The 21,483-nt window shown below is 40.1% G+C and overlaps 1 long non-coding RNA gene across 2 annotated transcripts in view; it reads left to right on the top strand.

Annotated features, from left to right (window-relative positions):
* LOC102486733 (uncharacterized) overlaps positions 1-21,483 on the top strand; it is a 51,611-nt gene that overhangs the window by 11,107 nt on the left and 19,021 nt on the right. For both annotated transcript variants that reach the window (XR_337234.1, XR_001369668.1), the window contains exon 2: positions 13,252-13,403. This is a non-coding gene — a long non-coding RNA (uncharacterized LOC102486733). The remainder of the gene's footprint in view (positions 1-13,251; positions 13,404-21,483) is intronic.

Consider the following 21,483-nt stretch of genomic DNA (forward strand, 5'->3'; position numbering starts at 1 on the left):
GAAAGGGAATCCAAAGTTCAGCACCTTGGAGCTAGTCTCAAAGAGAAGCGTGGTTACCAGAACCCAGGGGAGGGTGAGCTGTTCGGAGAGAACCACCTGGAGAGGAGCAGAGACACCTGGTCAAGGGCAGAGCCATTCTTAAAAACTCTGGAGGGAAGGACCAGCAGGTGGCATAATGGTTACATCACTGGACTCCCGCATAGTCAAGTATGGTTCAAGCCTCAGACCTGGCGGATTAAGACACACCAGGAGCATATGCGTGTGTGTCCAAAATCCTGAGAGCAAAAGGGATTACAGTGTGGCCACCTCCCCCCAGAGGGAGGGACGATTTCATGCTTCCTGTCTCTCTGTCTCTCTTTGTATCTCTATAGCAAAAACCTCTCTAAAAACAAAACAAAACAAAACTCTGAAGGGAATAATCCAGAGGCATAAATGCCCTGTCCTCACTCTCCTTTCCCTTATAGGTCTTGCTAGGCCTCTCTGTAGGCTGAACCTGGCAGGAAACCCATTGCTGCTGGAGCACATTCCAGTTCCTAGGAGGCAGCAGGTTGAGGAAGACCAGGAGCGGATCTCGGGGATCCTACACGGAATAGCAGGTTCTCTAATCTTCTTCCAATCTACCGTCCACAGAGAAGCCACAGAGAACTTTCTAAAATGTAAACATGATTAAGAGTCTTCCAATCTACCATCTAATATTCTGATATTAATGTGAAATTAATGTGATGCTAGTAGACAAGATGCATATAAAATGAGTATGGTAATGCTTGCCCTGGCTGAAAATATTCTTCCAATCTGCTGTCCACAGAAAACTTTCTAAAATGTAAACATGATTAAATCATCCCCACAGTCTAACCTTGTAGTTTTTCTATGTTAAACTACAGCCCTGCAAAACGTATTGCCCTGTGCTATTCCCTTGCTAGTTCTGGCATCCTTTCCTTTCGTCCCACCTCCAACACCCTTCAGTACTGTGAACTTCCTTTCATACACTGGGCTGTACCATTTGATGCTTTCCCACAGTCTTCTATAGGTGTTGTCCACTCCCGGCAGCATTGTTCCAGCCAGAACTAATCCCAGGTGAAGGTGGGCAGAGGGTTAACAAAGCCTGAGTGAGATTATGACCACTGGTTAGCTACATAGCTCTTGTAAAACATGGGGCCCATGTCCAGGTGATCTTGCTTATGAGAAGATTACTCCGGAATGGTCATTAACATTGGACTTCTAATGGGGTGATTCCTGTTCCAGAGCATGCCTTTTGTGTGGTTCTTGGAAACTATGAAGTTTTTACAAGAGATAATGGCTCTCATAAAACATAAGGCTTTTTAACAGGGCATCTACCGTTCTCATTTTATGTGCATCTTGTCTACTAGCATCTGAATTTCACAGAAAAAATAGCTCCTGGAAGACTGCTGAGGTGCTGTAACAACTATCTGAAAGTTTCCCCTGAAGAGGGATACTTGGTCTTACTACCTTGCCATTTAGCTGTGGTTCCTGTCCTATGCCCTTCTGAGCGGCATGGTACTAATTTTGTATCAATGCTTAGTTGAACCCAGCAAGACTCTTTGGGAGTTGTGAAGGGAGTAAACAAGTGAAAATAGATTTAGGAGACCAGCCAGTGCTGTGGTGGTTAAGATGGCTGGATCCCACTTGGCCCACAGGATGATTCTAGTCCTGGACCCGGTGGCTTGAAAAACACACCAGACATATGTGAGTGCATGCCCAAGATCCCGAGAAGAGAATGGAGAAGGGATTGCGGCATGACCATCCCCCCTGGGGGGGTGATTTCTCACTTTCTGTCTCTCTGTCTCTCTCTGTCGTTCTGGTGAGTGCACATGCCCTATAGCAAAAAACCTCTCTAAAAAAGAAAAAAAAAAAAGAAAGAAAGAAAAAGAAAGTCAGCCCTATTAAAATCTCAAACCAAGCACAGGAAAAGAATTAGTAGCTGCCTTGTAGAGGAGGGTGTGGCCTTAAAAGAGGTTGGGGAATGAATACTCTGCAGAAAAAGCAGCATGGGGAACTTGAGAGGTGAGAGAACGAATTTACACTTAGAGGGGAAAGAATGTGGACAAAACTTCTCTGGAGCTTGGTTCTAATATGGACAGGACAGTACATACATCACACCTTTGAATGCAATAGTGTTTTATGTACTTGCTTGCTATTAGATGCTGTGGTTCGAAATCTTATAAATCTAAGTAAATATGTTTAAAAGTATTTTTTTCTTTGCTAGAAAGATTTTTTTTAATTTTTATATATTTATTTTTTATAAGAGGTTTTTGCCTTAAGATGTGTGCACTTGCTGGAGAAAAAGACAGAAACAGTAACAGATAAAGTGAGAAATCACCCCCCACTGAGGGATGGCTATGCCACAATCTCTTCTCCATTCTCCTCCTGGGATCTTGGGTATGCACACATAAACACCCAGAGTGATTTTTAAGCCATCAGATTGAGACTTGAAGTGTGGCTAGCCATGGAGGAGCCCAATGCAATAATGTCTACATCATTTTCTGACCTGGAAGAATTTTTTTTTTTAATTACTAGAGGGTTTGTGTGCTCAGCAGAGGCAGAGGCAGAGACAGGGAGAGGGAGAAAGCACCCTCCATCCAATGGGGCACGGTCACACCACAATCCTTTTTCTTTCACTCATCCATCCTGTTGAGATTTGGGGTATGCACACACACACACACACACACACACACACACACACAACATGGTTTTCAAGTCACTGGAGCTGGGATTTGAATCAGCCATGTAGTTTACAACTCCCTTAACCAAAAGGTTACAAGACTGGCGCTTGTTAGAGGGTTTATTAGTTTATATTGTATTGCCAACAGAAATACCCAAGACTGATTCATTCATAAATGTATAAGCGGATGTATACAACTCACAGTTTGTAGGCCCAAGATCCAGAGGCCAACTTCTGGTGAGGCTGCCACATGGCAGAGGACAGGGTCTTGAATAGTGACTATACATTTCCGCCTGTTCTGGTTTACATTCCTTTCTTATGAACCCACCATAGCTCAATCACAGGAACCCTCATCTACTGAGCTTTTTGCACCCAAAACCCCTACTCATGAAAGGACGTCATAAATGAATTGACTTTTCACTTAACACTCTTACAATACAACCAAATCTCAGCACATGAACCTTTGGGGGAACAAATCATTATGCGAATTATAGCAGAGGAGCTAAGACAGAGAGAAAACACCTCCAACAAAGTTCAATACCCTTATACACTCCCAGTCTCAGGTCATGGGTATATATGTGCCCATATACTCAGGTCTCCAGATAAGAACCCAGGCGTTTTTGTTTTGATCCTCTATTCTGTTACTAACAGAAATACCTGAGACAGGATAATTGCTAAAGAATAGAATTTTATTTGGTTTAGGATTCTGATGGCTGGAAAATCCAAAGGCATGGGACTGGCATTGCCACATGGCTGGCAGAAGCAAAGAGGATGGTGTGCATGTGTAGAGAGAGAGACCTGGGGCAGCCATCTTCCTTCTGTAACCACACATTCTTGCAAGAACTAATCCCTTCTCATGAGAGCTATAAATCACTAGGACTTACGTTAATCCATTAGTGAGGGTGATGCTTCCATGATTCAGTCACCACCCACTAGACCTCACCTGTTAAAGATCTCACACCCTCCCAAGGCTTTTACATTGGGAAACAAATTCCAAAAACATGAATCTTTGGGGCACAACCCACTATCCAAGCCATAGCACTTTCCATGTTGGTCAGCCTTGCAGAGCGTGTTTTACTACTGTACCACCCTCCAGTCCCACAAACAATTTCTTTCGTTTAAAAGAGGATACAATCACACAGCATTTAAATATGAGCTATAAACCTTCTCCAATGATCAGAATAAAGAGAAGTAATGGTCACCGAGTGCCTGGTGGTAAGTACTGCACGGTGCTAAGACCATCCTTTCACTGAACAGTCTCAGAAACACTGGAATTAGGAAGCTGGGTTCCCATTATTACCTTTTCTAAATTATGGAAGATAGATGCATATTTATATCCAGCTTTATATATGAATGACTCTGGAAAAATGTTTCTGATCCATTCTCAAAGAAGGAGAAATATTGGGAACCAGCAGTTAGCGTAATGGCTATGTCGCTGGACTCCCACGTAGTCGACCGCGGTTCGCGTCCCAGACCCGGTGGCTTAAAACTCACGCCGGGCGCGTGTGCGTGCGTGCTCAAGATCCCGAAAGGAGAATGGAGGAGAAGGGATTGTGGCGTGACCATCCCCCCTGGGGGGTGATTTCTCGCTTTCTGTCTCTATGTTTCTTTCTGTCTGTCTGGCGAGCGCACGCGCCCTACAGTGAAAATCTCTCTCCCCCCCCCCAAAAAAAAGAAATATTTTAAATGTTGAGTAGGATGGCAGTTATATCTTTATTAGCAAGAATTCTAACACAGAATTTAGAGCCAGAAATAACTATTTAGTTTGTCTTTTTCTTTTCTTTTCTTTTTCAGGTTTTTGCTATGGGGTGTATGTACTCATCAGAGAGAGAGAGAGAGGGAGAGAGAGAGAGAGAGAGAGAGAGAAAGAGAGAGAGAGAGACAGAGAGAAAGAGAGAAATAATTTCTTGGGGATATGGCCATGCTGCAATCCTCTCTCCTCCATTCTCTTCCTGGGATTTTAAGCCTGCACACAAATGTGTCCAGTGTGAATTTTAAACCATCAGGTCTGGGACTTGAACCATGGTCGACCATATCGGAGTCCAGTTCCTTAACCACCATGCCACCTACAAATGAAGAAGCTGTGTGTTAGAACTGGCAGGGTTACATATTTTGATAGCAACAAAGCTGCCTTTGGACAGTATTCTTTCAATGTAGCATACTCAGCTGATATATATTATATTTCCCCCAATAATGATTGATGTATTAGAATGCAGTAAAACCAACAGATAATTGTGCTTACTCAATGACAAAAGGAAGGATGACATTCATTTGTATCAGAGTCAAACAGAATTAAAAAACTAATTTTCAAAAAGGAATTGCCTGTCACCACAGTCTCCCTAACTGAATCTTGAGATGACTGTGTAGAATCCATTGTTGTGAAAAAAAAAAAAAAAATAGAGCATTTAAATTTATTTGTTTAGGATGTTTATAAAGATCAGCTTTTTTTTGTTTGTTTGTTTTGTTTTAAGCAGTCAACCAATCAATTAACATTATTTAGTGACCTCCTAACATTATTTAGTGACCACTGTATCTTGAAATATTGTATAAATACTGTAAGAATCTACAAAGGAAAAGCATACATTTCGTTTTTAAGACTCTCATACTAAACCTGTATTTAGCAGTTTCACCTTTTTTTATTAGAGAGTTTTTTTGCTATAGGGTAAGTGTGCTTGCCAGAAAGATAGAGAGAGACAGAGAGATAGAAAGCGAAGAATCACCCCCCCGGGGGGATACCCACACCACAATCCCTTCTCCTCCATTCTCCTCTTGGGATCTTGGGCACACATGCACATGTGCCCAGCATGAATTTAAGCTACCAGGTCCAGGACTCGAACCGCAGTTGACTACATGGGAGTCCAGCGACATAGCCATTACACCAACTGTTAGTCCCAGCAGTCTCACTTTTAAGACTTTATGAAATGAAAAAAATGGATACAAAATATTCAGGAACACACATAACAACTTTATTGTAGTGTTGTATATAAATATTTTTTAAAGAAATAAACATAAACTATCAATAGAGCAGTGGTAAATTGTAGGAGAGTCACACTACACAGTGCTTTAAAAGAATAAACTAATTCTCCTTCTGTTAATATGGGGAAGTATCCATAAGATGTTGTTAATGAAAAAAACTGTGTGTGAGCGTTCTATAGTTTGAAGGGGAAAGGTAAATAGATAAATGTATACACACACACACACACACACACACACACACACACACACGGGAGAGAAGGACAACTGAATAGAGGTGATAAAATGTAATACTACTCAGCCATAAGAACCAAGACGCTGGCATTTAATGGAAACTGAATGAATGTGGAAGATTTACTGCTGAGTGAATCAAATCAGAATATGAAAGAAAGACATTGTATGTCCCCGTTTAATATATCCCGAATGTCCACACTCTGTGGCAGAAACAGAAAGATTGTAGGATATAGAAGCATGGAGAATGGTTGCAGATACTAGAGACAAAGTGGGAGAAGGGTGGGTGGGGGGAGGGTGTGAGGAAGGGAATCAAGGTGAAAATAGGCGAGATATTTAAGGGACTCTAGAAATGGAGTATTGTCTATTGATGACAACGTGTATGATAATATCTTGAAATGGACTGGTATGCAGTGTATTCATATTATGAAAATTCATTTTATTAGCTGTGGTGATATGCAGTGATTGAATGTATAAAGTAAATTAACACCAGAAAAAATTGTCATGCAGCTATTTAAAATGATAAACTCTGACCATTATAACTGAATGGATTGAGAGGGAGATAAATGTAGACTTCAATTTTTTTGGATCCTAGTTGTTCACACGTTTTTAAGGAGTGTGAGCAAGAGTGATTTTATTTGACTTCTTTTTCAGTATTTCTTAAAAATGAAAGAAGCACTTGAAGAAGCTAGATAATCACAGATGGGGAACAATCTCTGAAACAAGTTAGTGACTTTATTCTAGTCATCTGTGTGTTGAGAGTTGCAGAATAGGTAGCACAGTGGGAGAAATGTGGGAGTAATGATAAGAAATAATTCCTAGAGTTCAAAAGACAAGTTGATTTTCAGTGTAGGTTAGGAAATTGCCTTTTGTTTATTTTCTGTCAGTCTTATTATCTTGATTCACCTAGATATGGCTTATAATAAAGCGAAGAAAATACTTGTTTTACTTATCTTTTTTTTCTGGGGTAAAAATAATACAAATTTCAGTTCAGTAACCTTTACAATAATTTCTTATTGCCTTTGGGTATAAATAAATTTCTGTCCAAAAATCAGCAATAAATTTTAATGAGTAAAGCTTTGAGGTTCATTTAACTATAAGCCCAAAGCTAAACTGCAAATATATCTTCATGAGATAGAGAGATAATGTTATCAAATGTCTCCCTCACCAAATTGATGACATGCATTCATGCATACATACCTCAAAAGCACTAAGATAAATGAATAGGGACGATTTTAGGATAGTGTATGCAGGACACTTTTAAGATTGTACCTTATCACTCAATCATTCATTCTAGAGCTGTAGAAATTAGTCATGTTTTTCAATTAACTTTTTTTGAATATCACTTCCTCTCTCTCTTTTTTCTACATATAGCAGAATGCTTTGCATTTAGTAAGAACCCACAAGATACACGACACTCCCAGATTAAGGTTTCTTTTTGTAGTCTGTAATGCAATCCAGAAAACACACGACTGGAACAAGCATACTATAAGACATGTTATAAAGTATGTTATAAAGATTTTCTGTTTCTCTAACATAAAACCAAGCACAAAGAGTGCCAGAATTTCATCATCACGAAATTCCTAATTATTCACATCTTTTTTGATTTTGGGATGTTTTCCTTGAAACTTCCAAACACCTTAATATTCTCAGGTCAACTGTGTGGATGGATAGGGGTTCGTCTTAGTCTGCCTTGTGCTGCTGTAGTGGAATATAACAGATTGGATCATTTTTGGGGTCTTTGGGAAAGTCATGACACATTCTTATGTAGAAAAAAATAGAAAAGTAAGTTGTGACCTTCCCGAAGACCTAATATAATGAACAGATTTATTGGCTCACAATTCTAGAGGCTGAGCTATCGAATATCAGAGTGTCAGCATCTGCTGAGAGCCTTGTTTTGCATGGTAATGTGGAGTAAGGTATCACATGAGGGAAGGACAACGAAGGAATGAGAGAGAACAAGAGAGAGCGAATCCATTCTCACAATAATGACGTTAGTCCTTTCAGGAGGGCAGAGACCTCTTAGAGTTCCGGTATCTAAAAGTTATTAAATTTCAACATGAATTTTGGAAAGGATAAACATTCAGACTATAGCATTTTATCCTAGACTTTCAAAACTCATGATCTTCTTGCATACAAAGTGTATTCACTGTGTTCCAATGGCCCGCAAAGCCCTAATTTATTTCAATATTACTTCAAAAATATGAAATCTGAAGCATCTTCTTAATCAGATATTGTTGAGACTGAAGGCACAATGCATCCAGAAGTAAACTGCCCTCTAGCTGTGAGTCTTTGGAATAAAAATAAGTTCTCTACGTCTTTTTTTTTTTAAGAGTTATTTTATTTAACTTTATTTATTTATTTTAATTTGACCAGAGAGGAGGGGAGAGGAGAGAGAGAGAGAGAGAGAGAGAGAAAGACACCATCCTGATACTCAAACTGTGGTCAGCCATGTGGGAGACCAGTGACCTTAACCAAATGCCACCTGCTGGCTCCAAGTTCTCTACTTCTAAAATACAATGGTAGAGTAGGCATAAAACAGTTATTCTCATTTCAAAAGGGAGGAATAGGCAGGAAAAGAGAGAACAGAAGCTAAGCAAATACAAAAGCCAACAGAGGCAACAACATTAAATCTTATGGCTCCAGAATAATCTACTTGGACTCCATGTTAATCTACTTGGACTCCATGTAATCTACTTTCTGGGATCCCTGGTGTGGAAGGTGGGCACTTAAGGCCATTGGAAGTCCTGCTCCTGTGACTTGATTGAGTTCAGTCAAGGCAGCAATCTCACAGGTTGGAGGCTTGTGTTTGTAGCTCCCCTAGGCTGACATTATATGCAGGCAACTGTACAGATCTGAGTATCAGTTTACTCTACCATCATGGCTCTGCAAGACCTCATAGGGACTCAGCGCAGTGGCCTGGATCCTGAAAGAGAGCAAGAGAAGGTGAACTCACTCCCATTATAACAAATTCAGTCTCACAAGAATGGCTTTGCCCTTGTGACCTAAATACCACAGAGAGGTCCCACTTCTTGATACTGTTACAATGACAGTTAAATTTCAACTTGAATTTGGGAGAATATAAACTTTTAGAGCAGAGCAGGGTGCATTATGCTGTAATGTTTTCTTGGTGACTTGTGTTGCTCCCCAATCATTCAGAGTCTCATCACCTGAAACAGGGTCGTCCCAGATCGTTGTGTATGTGTGTCTCACAAGTGGTACATTTGAGGGATCTACAGGTAGCTAAATTCCTGCCTGTGCTTTCTGCTTAGTCCATGTCTGCCAAATGAAGGGACACCATTCATGGAACCACAGGAGTTGCTGTTTTTATATCTGCACAAAGACACTCCATAGTTTAGCAAAAATCCTTGGAAATAGGATACTCTTTACCAGAACACGTATTTCATTGCCAGGGCAAACTGACTTCATTGTCTATGAAGGTCTTAAATAAGACTATTTTTCCATTAAGAAAACATCTCCAGAGAAAAGACTAGATATAAATTTATAGCTGGTGAATTTACAAAATAGTTAAAACAACTATTTTCTAGGAGGAGTTAAAATAGAGATTTATGTTTCTTCTCTGGTAATTAGATATTTTTTAGCCCATGGAATGTGTTTAAAATTTTAAATGAAACTTACTTTTTGCACTCATTATTTCCATTCTAAATTGTTTAGCTTATAAATCTTGGTAGTTTGATACATATACATTCATAGAAGTGTCCTTTATGCTTTGGCAAAGGTATATTTTACCATTACTTTAGATGAAAAACCATTGAATTATTCTTTACAATATGTGTGAGACTGAATCTATAATGTGTGACAGAGAGAGAGTGTGTGTGTGTATGTGTAACATTTTTATCAACAATTCTTATGTTAGCATGTATTATCATTTATGAGCAACCTTTAAGTTAGCATAATGTCTTCTACTTATACAATGAAAGCAGCCTGGAAAATAAAGTTACTTCTATGTATTTAAACTGATCTAGTTTAAAGTATTCTCAGCATGTGTTTTCTGTGATTGCAGAAATATCTTAAAATGACATTCTTGAAAGTGATGAATCATTTTGACAGAGGGTACTCTGAAAACCTTGAGAAGATGTTTGTGTCAGGAGGTGTGATTTTTGCAGATATGCATGATCATTAGTATCTGTCTTTTGTCACATCTAATAGTTTCAATTTAGGGCCAACTCCAGGCAAGAGCCAGGTCAGAGAGACAGATGCCTTGAAAGGATTTAGTCCCCCAACCATGACATCCTCTGACACACCTGGAGGTCACAGGAGTGGTCTGACCCCACCATATTAAAAGAAATAGTGAAGGAGAGGGATCTGATGTGATTCTGATGGTTTGATAACTATATTTCTGTCTTGAGAAAAAGATCCCAAAATGTAACAGCCTGATACAGAATGCATTAAAAAAAGCTTTAGAAAACTGTGAAGGGACAGAAGGGGTGACTCATAATTGAAATGTAAATTTAACCCTCAATGATGCTTATATAAAGAGTTATATAAATGATCTGGAGTGAGACTTGCACAGATTTTTTTTTTCCTTACTTTGGAACATAATAAGTTGAATAGCTATCATATGGGCAGGAATTGTAGTTAAAATCCAGGTATGGATATTATACTTATTTTTGATTGATACTCTGTTTTCTCTTTTTTAACATTTAAAAATGAAAGCAATAATCGATTTGGAATAAACCAAGTTTTTTCAAGTCTTTCACATTCATGTCTATTTCTCTTCATTTAACACGCTTCTGCAGAATCAGGAAAATATTTTAGCAAGCTAAAACAGAAGTCAGCTCAGTTTTTACTTGAGGTTTAAACTTGAGTTTGTGAACATTGTACCTATTTTCATTTCCAAACAATTTAGTGGCATTTAACAAATACTTGAAATCATGTTTGAAGGTGATTTTAAATAGTGTAAAAAGTTTTGGGCCAGCAGGTGGCATGGTGGTTGGGCACTGGATCCTGCACAGCCCATTCTGAGGCTCAAGTCCCAGTCCTGGTAGTTTGGGGAATCCCAAACTGAGCGAGTGTGCTCGTGTGCCCAAAATTCGAAGAGGAAAATGGAGAAGAAGGATTTGTGGCATGGTCAGTTCCTCTCGGGGGTGATTTCTCTTCTCTCTCTGTTGAATGCACAAGCCCTATAGCAAAAATCTAAAAAGAAAGAAGGAAAGAAAGAAAAAAAAAGTTCAAATTGGGCTTGCACAATGTCGGAAATGACCTACCTACTTTGGAAGACATAACATTGTTTATATGGAAGAATAAATAATACTTAAATGTGCTTCTTTCACCTTTAGTCTAGCAGGTACAATCGACTGAATTGGTCAGATATGGCATTGATATAGAATTTCTGAATCAGGTATCACATACAAGGAGTGATTGCTGATTAGGCAGAAGGGTCACCTGAAAGAGGGATTTCTAAGACACTGTCAGTGCAGTATGGGAAAGCGCCTCCCCCAGTCCAGGTCCCTTCCTCCTGTGTAACATCCTTGCTCAGAGCATGAGCTGGTCTCATTCCTTGCTAATGAATAGCCTATGGCGAACGTTATGGAATGTCACTTACAAGGCGAGGTTAAAAACAACTGTGGTTTCCTTTTGCGGTGTCCCCTGGCTCGTTCTTGTATCATTCACTCCTGCACCAACCAGCTGCTCTGTTGTGAGGCCACCTATGGAAAATGCAAAATGAAGGAACTAGGGCCAGGATCTCCTGAGGCATCGCCAACCTCCAGCCACTTCACCTTGCAGGTCCATCCTTCCCCTTTCCAGTCTCAGGAGAACACAGCCCCAGGGAATGGCTTGACTACAGTCTCTTTGCCACTCAGAGCCAGAGGCACCAAGCTGAGCTGTGCTTGGAGTCCTGATCGCAGAATGGGCGATCATAAATGTGTGCTGTTTCTGGCTGCTGTTTTGTTAGGCAGTGATAGATAACTAATGACCCGCATTTATTAATTCCTTAACTAGTGTTAGCCCATTAAGCCGTCTGCCATTTCCTTATTTTAAGGCAACATGGATTGGATAATACAGATCCTCTACAGGCATTTGAATGTATTTGTATTACATGTTATTGGTATTTTTGAAGGAGAAATGATATACTTAAAGAGGGCAGAAAAGACGTATTTTATAGAGCATATTGGATTTCTAAATTTCAGGCACACTTGTACCCAGAAAGGAATAAGAGAAATTTAGAAATAGAAATATGAAATTATATAATTTACTCCTTCTGTTTTACAAAACTACCCTTTGATTTATGTCTTTTTTGGCTTCCTTTTTGTTTAAAATTAATTTCGTGCAACTATTTATAGCATAGAATTATGTGTGTTTATATATTAGACAGGAGCTGGCTCAGGACCTGGTGATTAAGGAAGTTAGATTCCACATGGTTGACCGCAAGGTTCAAATCCTGGCCCTGCAGCTTGAGAAACAGGCCAGGTGCAGGTGTGCATCATGCTCAGAAAAATTCTCAAAGAATGGAGAAATGGAGGAAAAAAGGTTGTGGTATGAACGTGCATCACGGGAGGGGGATTTTTCTCCCTCTCTCTCTATCTCTTGCTGTTGAGTACATGCATCCTCTGGCAAATTAAAACACACACACACTGGGATGTTTATGACCCTCATCATTTTTTTTCAGTTGTTTAATGCCTGTTAATTCAATGCCTATTACTTCTAAGGATAAAAAAAAAAAACAAGACAGAAATATATTTCTAGGGACCAGCAGATGGTGTAGCAATTATGTTGCTGGACTCCCACATGGCCAACTGTAGTTCGAGTCCCAGACCTGGTGTCTTGAAAATCACACTGGGTGTGCATGTGTGCATGCCCATGACCCCACAAGGAGAATGAAGGAGAAGGGATCATGACATGGCCATCTCTCCCAGGGAATGATTTCTCACTTTCCCGCTCACTGTCTCTGTTTCTCTCTTTCTTTCCAGCAAGTACATGTGCCCTGAGGCAAAACCTCTAAAAAAAGAAAAGGATGGTGATGATAGTTCAGCTGGATTCAGTTCACCCCAATAGACATTGCTGTTCTTCTGATCATTGCCAGAACTCTCTGGTTAGGGCTCCACTTCCTACAGTCGATGCACTTCCTTGTAGTAGAGGTCCACTATATAAATCCAGGGGCCGAGATAACATTTTGGCTATGGAGAATGTGGGCCATTTTGGGATAAAGCGTAGACAAAGCAATAGTGCTTAGTTTTCTGGTTAAAGCCCAATGTGATTGTCATTAGTACATGGATCTGTGGCCAGGATTCAAACAACTGTGGACGTGGTGCCACCGTTGCTTGGTAACGGTCGTAAAGTGATTTCGTTACAAAGCCTACGTCAACATTGTGTCGCTTGTTTACCTGTCCTTTCTTTGTTTGCAGTGTGTCCTGGAATGGCGCTCCATGACATCTCAGTGTTACATGTCTGGCAGTGACGCCAGAAAACGCTCTACCCGTTTGCCACAGGGCGTTGGAAGAATCTGAAGCACATTTGGATTCTTCCTCTCCTAGCACACCGAGTGAGCTTGCAAAAGGTCAGAGAGAGCTGTCTTGAGGAAACAGCTAAATAATCAAAAAAAAATTTTTGAGAGATTTTCACTATTGCGTGAGTGTGCTTGCCAGCGACATCCCTGGGGGCGAAGGAGAGGGGATGACCACACCACAATCTCTTCTCCATTCTCTTTTTGGGATCTTGGGCATACGCACACATGCACCTGGTGTGAGTTTTAAGTCACCAGGTCTGGGGCTCGAAAAGTGGTCAACTATGTGGGAATCTGCCAACGTAACCATTAGCCATCTGCTGGTTCCAGTAATCAAATTTCTTTAGATGACATAAGATGTAATAGTCACAGTATTCAGTATTTAATCACTGCTTTCTTCTCGAGCTATCGGCTGCATTCTTCTCTATTATTTCACTGACCGATGTGCATTTTATTGAGACAGAACGAGATGCTTGAAGCTGTGGTGATTGAAGAGGTAGTAAACTAGAACGTTGGCATTTGTTGCTTCAACAACGTTGGCCAAGTCTGTCATATTTTGTCATTTCCCAGGACACAGATTTGAAGCATGTACAGGATGTGTTGGATGCAGAGAATGGGTCCTCTGGACTTTGAGTTCCACAGTTCAAGAAAGTTACATTGGCCCCTTTGAGCATTCATTACTGCTTCTGAAGGGCTATGGTATTATTTGATAATTTGGGAGATGCATAAAGTTCTTCAGATTATTTCCATAAGAATATCAGACTTCTGGCAAGAGTCCAACTTGTCAGAGGTCCCTTGAGACCAGCAGAACCATCCTCCAGGACTGGGCCTCTCACGTCTATAAAATTCTGGTGAGACCGAGTTGGAACCTTCTCTCCAATTAGAGAACTGCACATAAACTTAGAAAGACAAGGCTGTTTCCCTGATTGGAGATCTGGAAAGAGGAGCTTTCATAACTCTCTGGATGCCCTATTACCTGAGTGTTGCTAATTAGAAGAAAGCGGCTAGAGAGCTGTTGGTAGTTACAGCTCCAAGTTTACAGAAAATGTAAAATGTTATGGTCTTGTTTTGTACCTCAGGGTCCACTTGGACAAGCACGTTTTCTGGCACTGGCATGGCCTTGAAAAATCATGACTTTTTTTTTCTTTTTCTTTTTTTATTCAGTGGAAAGAATGGTCCTCTCAAAAAAATTTTAAAAATGTGTCATTGAAACTATACTTTGGTGGCTTCCTAGGTGCTTCCTCACTACATTATAACTATTAAAGAGGCAGTGTTGGGACTAGCAGTTGGCGTAATAGCTATGTCGCCGGACTCCCATGTAGTCTACCGTGGTTCAAGTCCCGGACCCGGTGGCTTAAATGCACATCGGTGCGTGTGCGTGCGTGCCCAAGATCCCGAGAGGAGAATGGAGGAGAAGGGATTGTGGCGTGGCCATCCCCCCTGGGGGCTGATTTCTCGCTTTCTGTCTCTCTGTCTCTCTCTGTCTTTCTGGTGAGCACACGCGCCCTATAGCAAAAACCTCTCCCCCCAAAAAATAATAATAATAAAACAAAGAGGAAGCATTTTCGGCAGATACTTTGTAAAGATAAGCAATCTTGCCATTGCACTGTTTAGTGATGACCCAATACCTATGATCTGGTCTGTGGTCTGCTTTACATCTTAGATTTGTAGAAGACAAATGAAGCAATGAAGGAAAATCCAGACAACCACAAGGCTGTCTGTAGCCAGATATGTTGAACAGAGTTGTGATATCACTCACCGGTGACGAGTACTAAATATTTTTCTAACTCATCCATTTTTTTGTAACTTGTTTTTGGGGCCAGCAGATAAGGTGGTGGTGACATCACTCAACTCACACATGGCTGACTGAGGTTCGAGTCCTGGACACGGTGGCTTGAAAATCAGTCCATGCATGTGTGTATGTGTGCGTGTATGCCCAAGGTCCCAGGAGGAGAAGGGATTGGAGTGTCCCCTGGGGTGATTTCTCACATCCCCTTTCACTGTCTCTCTCCCCGCTGAACACATTTGACCTATGGCAAAAATGTCTAAAAAACAAAAAAAAAAAAGGAAGAAAAATAAGACATTTGTTTCAAAAGAACTGTATGGAGTGTCACTTTCTGGAAAGCATGGGATTTATCTGCTAATTTCTGCAAATCTCAAGAAAGTCCACGCTCTTAATCTGTGCCTGACATTCCAAAATGCCTGCTCTTTGGAGCTTGGGGGCCACTGAGAGCGAAGGACAAGGCTGTGCTTTACTTCCCATTAGCGGTGCTCGGGGAGGACTATCTTCTCTGTCCCTGAGGATCCTCTTTCTCCGGTGACAACTCGGTTACAGTAAGTTCACATTGCATAGGCCAAAGGCAGAAAAATAAATCAAATTGACATAAATCCAATTCAAAAGCATAAATCAGTTTGACAATAGTGGAATTTAAGAATGTCTGCGCAGTCAGATTGCCTGTGACCCTTCGAAGCTATGTAAATGGAAAGATTTAGACATGGTACTTTATTTGGGAAGATTTTTAGGCAAGGTTGAGAAAGATGTCAGAAATGCATGGGGGCCTCTGGAAAACGTAACCACCATTAAAATATCTCCTCTGTATCATTTTTCTTTTTAAAATTGCGTATGGCAGCAGTTACAGTGACTTATCCTTACATTTGCCTTCAAGTATGGTTTTAGTATATTTTAAACCTCCAATGAAAAATTACATTGTTCGAGTTATTTTTGAAAAATTTTGTTAACTTTATAAAGTATTCTTCTATCGTTGATGCCTTCTTATTTTGTCATGTCATATTTTTAACCTCATATATAATTATTATCTAGGTAGAGAAGGTAACCTTTCAAATATAAGGTTTTAATATCTCAAATCTTTTTACATTCCCTGAATAAATCAGTTGGTGCCAGGAGAATTTCACCAGTAACTAAAGGCATGTTCTTCTATTAGAAGATATAGTTTTAGACTGTTACTAAAACCAGTTCCGAGAATGCTGTCCTTTATAAATGATGAAATGCTCTGTAATATTGATTTTTTTTGTTTTTCTTTTAGCTCTCTAGGTCATTTCCAAGAAGCCCATGATATATCTGGCTTTAGTAGGATTTTGTTCCTCCAACGTATGCTAACTTATTACTTGGAGGGTTACTAATACCTACTGCCTTCAGTAATTCAGCCTCACTTTCTTTCTTTCTTTTTTTTTTTTTTTTTGGGGAGGTTTTCGCTGTAGGTCGCGTGCACTCGCCAGACAGACAGAGAGAGACATAGAGACAGAAAGCGAGAAATCACCCCCCAGGGGGGATGGTCACGCCGCAATCCCTTCTCCTCCATTCTCTGTAACTAAACTGGGGAAATACAGTTTTTCTCCCTGTAAGTTATACACCTTAATGTACATATAACACACAGTAGCAATGTTCTGTGGAAGATTTTTTGTTATCTTTCTTTTTTTTTGGAGAGGTTTTTGCTATAGGGCGAATGCACTTGCCAGAAAGACAGAGAGAGACAGAGAGACACAAAGCAAGAAATCACCCCCCGGGGGGGGGGGATGGCCATGCCGCAATCCCTTCTCTTCCATTCTCCTCTTGGGCACACACGTACACGTGCCACCTGGTTATCTTTACTTCTTCAAAAACTGTGGACGATATAAACATGAAGAAAAGATGAGCTCTTGGGGGAAAATATTTACACATATTTCAAGAAGTAGATGCCTTCTCATCTGCTCTGCTTGGACATCGCTTATAAACCTGCTCTCTGGGGGCTGTTCATGGCCCATCTGAAAGCAGATGATCACACTGATTTCATAGCTCCTCCTTTTTATTTTATTTTTTCCACTTTATGATGGATCATATTAGTGAGGAAGTATGTAAGAGTAAAAGGATGGTTGGCGGGCTGGCCCCGTAGCCTCGTGGTTAAGGGAGCTGATCCCACATGGCTAACAGCATGGGTTGAGTTCTGGCTCTGGTGATGCGAACTACTTGCTGGGCTTGTGTGCATGTGTGCCCCCAATCATGAGAGGATGGAGAAATGGAGGAGAAGGGATTGTGACATGTAACCATGTCCCATTTCTTTATCTTCTCTCTCTCTCTCTCTCTTTCTCTGAGGACTGTGTCTGCCCTCTGTCAAGTGAAAAAAAAAAGATGATTGGAGTTATGAGATTTGTACCTTCCATGGCTGTGAACCTTTGGACAGCTTAGCTCCTCTCATGTCAAGTTTTCTCTTGAAGATGGCAGTTGAAATATTGAGTGCTAAAACATTATGAATCTATGAATTAAATGTGAGAACTATATAGCACTAGCTATCACTGTGTCTTTCTCCTCGCTTCACACAGTCTTCTCTGAAATTTTCTTTTACCACCATTTCCATTTTTTTACAGCTCAGTGACCCTCTAGGTCAGACACTGCCCCTCCCAAATCTCAGTCCACCCACCCCAAAGTTCACCTGCAGTAGAGGGCTGATGGATACCTATGCCTTGTCTTCAGATATTGTCTGGTTCTGATGGATGCTCTACCCACACATGGGCCAGCCTAGACTGCGCGGAGTTACCTCCCTTGGGGCAATCTCTAACGAACGAAGGATGAGAGTTGGTGGAAATACCACAACTTTCTTGCCCCACAGAAGGCATTTCCAAAGGAGTGCTCTACAGCATCTCTCAGAAGGTCCTCTGTGGGAGCAAGAGAACAAATAGCGAGGCATGATGTTAGTGGGATACAGAAATGGTTTGTTACCTGTGGATGATAACATGTGTAGTATTCTCAACTGGACTGGTCTGAGAAGTATTTCATGTTGGGTAAATTCTTTATACAAGCCAAACGATATATAGTGATTGAACTTTTAAAAAATTAATGATAATAAATAATAATAATCTAAAAAATGATCAAAAGCTATTTGATGATGAGGATGTGGATAGTAATGTCGTTGTCTTGACTGATATGCATGGTAATTATGCTGAAAAAGAAATGTAATACACTGTAAAGATATATATGGTTCAATGTAATATAAAAAAGATTATGATAATACATTAAATTAAAAAAAGAAGGTCCTCTGTAGGAGTAAGTTTCAGTTGTCCACAGGATATCACAACCTTTGTTAGCTTTCTTCTTTTTCCCATCTTATATCCCCACTGTGTTTCCTACAGTAAGTTCCACGATGAAGTACTTGCACTCAAATCCTTATTTTAGACTCTATGTTGGGAGAAAATGTTTGTTTTTGCCTGTTCTGTGCTCCTCCCAGCTTCTGGAACTGCAATGCTTGTGTGATTGTTGGAGTCATCACAGGCACATGGGTCAGCATCCACTTTCTCTTTCCTGGGTGTGTCAGCACTGAATGTGTGCTACTTACACATCAGTATCTGTCCAAGAGAAGGTGCACCCATTCTCTTTCTCCTGCCTAGGGAGAGGAGAGAGTGGGACAAAGATACAGATGACAGAGAGAGAGAGAGAGAAGCAGAGACACTATGGCGGCCTGGCCCTGACCTAGCTATGGAGATTCTATAGCACCCTCTTATTCTGCTTGCTAGAAATTGTCTTAGACAAGGATTCATTAAGGCCAAACCTAATTCAAGAGAAAGGAATTAGACTTTACCTCTTGATGGGAGGAATATCAAAGAACTTGTGGATATGTTTCATAATAATCATACTTGATGTTTTTATTAACTCCTTGGAAAGATGTCCTACTATCTTTTAAAGAACTTGCCAAAAAAAATAGCTTTGCCTTTGCATAAATTCCTCTTCTTTATTATTTGCTTGTTAGGGATATGGTTTTATAAAGTGTCCTTATTCCTCATGAAGTCTCTTTTCCCTATGTTACATATGATTGATGCCCTTTGTGACTAAACTTCTGTCTACCTCTTCTAATGTCATTTCACATCTATAGCAGAGTATTTTCCTTCATCCTAGTTTTCATTTTCATTGTCATGCTTACCATGCTTACTGCTATTTTTCCTTGCTCAAATTGCATTAATATGAAATTCCTTCTTTTTTTTTTATCTTATATATCTGTCCAGTCACATCCAGAATTCAAGTTCTGCTCACAGGTTTGGGCTCTCTGAGACTAAAGACTATAGTATTCACCTTTGTATGACAGCGTCTAGCAAATTGGGCCTAAACAACATAGTGAATTGACAATGTACAGTTTACAGAAAGCTTGACTTTTCATTGTATTAACATTTGCAACATTTGCTCTGGATCCTCTGTTCTGTACTTAAGAGTTGTTCGAACCATGAGTAACAACACCATGAACTCGAATGAACACAGTTTGATTTTCTGCATTTACCAGGCATGTGGCCTTGGGAAAGTCCTTTAATATCTTGGTCTCTGTCATTTAGGCATATCAATAACTATCGGTTTGTTGGAAAAATCATGACATATTTTTCTATATGTTTCTATGTAAAAATTCATTATGACTTTTCCTCCCTCAATATCTTTGAGGGAAGTTGAGAAGATTAAAAATAATACAATATATTTAAGGTATTTGAAATAACATGATATCTTGCTGGGTAGGATCAGAGACTTAATATTTGAGAATGTGGGATAAACATCAGCCCATTCTTTTGGTTAAAACATGCTTAAACTATGACACATGATATCATTTTAGTGGGTCTGACAACCATTAAAAAATGAAAATAGAGTAGAATAGAAAATATCAAATTTCACTGGATAGAGACAAGGTTCATCAAATGTCTATTATGTGTGTATCTGTAGCTAAGATTAAATGTATTGTTTCTTGTTTAAATGCTGTGGTATTAGAGGGTGATATCGTGCTCTGTAAAAACAAAAGCGGATTAATAGTCATAGACTGTTGGGGATGCTCAAAGAGATGAGTATCCACATTCCTTGGTTTGCTTTTGCTTGAGGCTCAGGAGCCCATGAAATGAACTTGGAAGGCATCTGCACTTGGGTTTCAGATGAGTACAGTTGATGGACTGGAGTTATAGGAAGAAGGAAACCGGAATTTAAGGTTTAAGTTATTGTCAACGAGGCTCCTGAGAGAAACAAGAAGTCTGACTGAGTAAGTAAAATGGCCAACTTAATCATAGGGACAAGTCTGGAGTTGAATATTACATCCCAGAATTCAATTGGGAAGATCGAACCACAACAGAATATAGATTAAGTATGAGACTGATCTGGTGAAATAGCATTTTATGACTTTTGACTAAAATATTCCAGATTTTTTTTCTAGGCTTTGTTGTCCAGTTTTAAGGATTTTTGTCCCGTCTTGAGCTGTCGATAGGTTCACGTACCTATTAACTTGTGTTAATGTAATTGACAGTTGTCTTTTCCTTTTCATGGCAACTAACTCCTTCCAGTTGGTTATCTTAGACATTATCACAGACATTTTTTTTTTTGGAGAGGTTTTTTTGCTATAGGGCGTGTGCGCTCGCCAGAAGGCAGAGAGAGACAGAGAGACAGAAAGCGAGAAATCACCCCCCAGGGGGGATGGTCACACTGCAATCCCTTCTCCTCCATTCTCCTCTTGGGATCTTGGGCACGCACGCACACGCACCTGGCATCACAGACATTTAAGGTGCTGATTTTCTAGTCTGAAAGTAAAGATAATACAATTTATTGCAAGATTTAATAACATGCTTATGTGCCGGGGGTCCAGCCTTGGCGTGGGTGGGTTATCTCGACGAAGGCGGCGAAGGTGAACAGAAGACAGAGGCCTCGATGCTTTCTCATGCATGTCCTATGCTGGACACCCCTCAAAGATCGCTCTCTGAGGAGTGACAACTGCTAGGAATTATCGTGCGTTTTTATTGAAAATGTGTTACAAGTAAATGGGAGAGGGGCTACGTGTTTCAATTATCAGCTCATAAAGTCTTTTAACAATAAAGAACATAGATTCTATTCGGGGGTGGATTACAGGTGGGTCTAGTGCAATTCCTATTCAGGGGTGGATTAAGGGTGGGTCTAGTGCAGTTCTTCAATTGTAGGTGGGTCTCCATGGAATGCAGTTTCGGGAAAGCGGTTCCGGTAAGCAGAGATGATTATCAGCTGATGCGGCACAGCAGCCATCTTGTGATTACTGGGAATGGTGCTGAGAAAAGAAAATCTCAAGAATAGATATTAGTTCTTATGGATCTTAATAAAGAATGATACTTATACAGTTTTGTAGGGATCTAAAACTTAATTTGAGGAATCCTAATA

The sequence above is a fragment of the Tupaia chinensis genome, unplaced genomic scaffold (genome assembly GCF_000334495.1).
Source record: "Tupaia chinensis unplaced genomic scaffold, TupChi_1.0 Scaffold144806_1, whole genome shotgun sequence".
Lineage (NCBI taxonomy): Eukaryota > Metazoa > Chordata > Mammalia > Scandentia > Tupaiidae > Tupaia > Tupaia belangeri.